The following is a 2,765-nucleotide window of genomic DNA, read 5'->3' as shown; positions in this document are numbered from 1 at the left end:
TGTAGCATTAGTAGCTCTTTGAAGATGAAATTTTTAGCCTAAAAGAGTCATAAGTTACCAAACCTATGATAGCAATCTGACACATCTTATGACAACAAAAATTATCATAACTTGTAAAGAAGCCATGTACAATCATTCTTGTCATACCTAGATGGCTCTGAAAAGTCTATTAAAAAATTATGGCATTGACAAGAATAGGCAGTCAGTAAGCAGAAAAATGTTAGCTATTTGGCAGGGTTGGCTCGGCAAAAACCAAGCGGTTTAAACCAGCCAAAAAACCTTTTTGCAAACTAATATTTCATTTAATGAGTTCAAGCCAAAGTATTTGGATTGTCAGAATTCAGTTCAAGTTTGTTTTGAAAAGTTAAAGCAGTGCCTAGAATTTCCAACAAGCCTCACAAAAAAAGAATCTCGTTTGGCAGTTTTTCACTCGAACAGCAGAAGGCAAAGGTTTTAAGGCAAAATGTAATAAGTCCGTTGTTGTAATGCAAGGTCACGCAGATAAGCTTAAAACACATGTAGCAAATGTCAAGCTGCTCTTCACTACCACACAACTAATCACTGGGAATCAGCATGATTAAGCATATTTGTGTGCTTTACCCTGGGTGAATCCCAAGTTTTCATTGCATATTCCAGCAACACCCTACACGAGAAGAGGTATGCTACATACTTTACTCTGGGGGTGCTTGAAATAGTACAAGTTCTATCAATCCAAGCATCCTAGTTGCTTTTTAACACACTGTTTCAATATGCACATCCCATTTAATATCTCAACCGATATTCACACCTCAATATTTTATTCCTTCCCTGTTTATTGTTTTTGTTATTGCAAGCATATTTTGTCCAAACGCTGTAACATGTAATTTTACAGGATTTAACTGCATCTCACATTTATCTGTCCTGTATAAAGGTCATCCTGAAATTTTATGCAGTCCTGGTTTGACTTAACATCACATTAAAGAAAGACATCATCGGCATAAAGCCTGATTTTTGAATGCTTAATCATATTAACTATGCGATTTATGTATAGGATAAACAACGCTGCACCTGGAACAGAAGCTTGAGGAGCTCCAAATGTAACTAGCAACATTTCTAAGTCTACCATTCACCACAACCTTTTGGACAGAAAATATTGTACCAACAACTAAAGCTTAGGATTTACGTTGTATTGAGATGGTAGCTCAAATATTAATTTGTCATGATCTATTTTATGAAACGATTTGAGAATTCTAAGATAGCGGTATGTACAGTTGTTTTGTTGTCTCGAGACTGCTGCAGGCCATTTAGAAAAGTCACCATTTGAGTGTGCAAAAAACCCTTTTCTAAAACAGTGTTGGTTGACATTTTGTTAATATATATCAACAATAAGCGATTGCACAAATTTGTCGCCAGACTATCCTCATTTTGTTCAAATAAAATACAGGATGATACTACTTTAAATTTTTACAACTACAAGTTTTATTAAATAGGATGTAGAGCAGCCCAGTTCAAGATATTCCCCCGATATTCCCCTTTGCGTTGATATGTGTAAAATTAGTATACCTGATTAGCACATAGAAACAAAGGACTACAAATTATACACAGTAGGCTATAGCTAACGCAGTTGCCCTTCCGAAACAAAAGCCACGATTCATGACTGGCATATCCTATGAACTAAGTATTACCATCTAATTATACATACTTCAACGAAACCAATGCTGATGTAAGAATGAATAATTTAACATTGAAAGACACACAGCATTGAATCCCTTATGGCTCAAATAAGGGTGAAGACAGCCTACCAGTTTCTAGATACTGCCTCTGAGTGGTTGATTTTAGAATAAGAAATCTGCAGCTCCCAATCTCAGTGAGCTCCAGAAACTTGAAGTTGGACAACAATCAGAGGTAGACGTACCGACGAGCCCTGCAACAAGTCGCAAGCCTAAGTACTTTGGTGAGTCAATGTGCTCTCTAGTTGTCTTTGATTTATAGCCTGTAAATACTTGTCATAACTAATTAACGGGATAACTAGATAGAGCATTTTGGTGGAGGTGCCCGGTAACTTTCCTGTGCACCAGCAGCCAAGCTTGTGTAAAAACATTTTTGCACATACAATATATTTGAGATCTCTGGTGGAATAGCCCCCATCGAACCAAAAGATTAATTGCTCTTGTGGTCAGTTGCCTTGTTGCTGTTGTCGCTTGTACTACCGCTCAAATAGGGCAGGGAGCACGCTTGATAACACTTCTAGGCAAGCAGAAATCCTAGGCCTGAGAAATTTTTTTTCTAACAATTTAGAAGATTGTTGAATTAGACTGCAATTGAGTAATTCTGACAAGCTAATATACGCCTGACAGGGAACCGGCAACCTGACTGCGCTGTGTCATTAGCAATTATCTAATCAATAAATTTTTGATAGATAACTAAAGGGTAGATCAAAAATACATTTAATCCCCACACTAAGCTCTGAAAGGACTTGATAAATTGTCAAGAGAGCGAAGCGAATTTGTCTGTTTGAGCAATTACCATTGGCTTGAGTGCAGTTCATATTATTTAAACAATTTCCATTTATCTTAGTGAACCCGCATTCGCCAAGAGTGTATTTACATAGCAGCTGGCAGTTAATACATTCAACCAAAAGTAAAATAATCAATTAATTCAATTTTCACAACTGACTGTCTTGCAATTTGCTCACAGAATATAACCATCAAATGTTTTCATCTGACTGGTACAAAAACTTAGTAGGTGGTAGAACTCGTGGTGGAGCCACATATAAAGCTGTATCA

This window comes from Watersipora subatra, chromosome 3 (genome assembly GCF_963576615.1).
Source record: "Watersipora subatra chromosome 3, tzWatSuba1.1, whole genome shotgun sequence".
Classification (NCBI taxonomy): Eukaryota; Metazoa; Bryozoa; class Gymnolaemata; order Cheilostomatida; family Watersiporidae; genus Watersipora; species Watersipora subatra.
The sequence above is the reverse complement of the archived record's forward strand: the minus strand, read 5'-3'. Positions refer to the sequence as shown.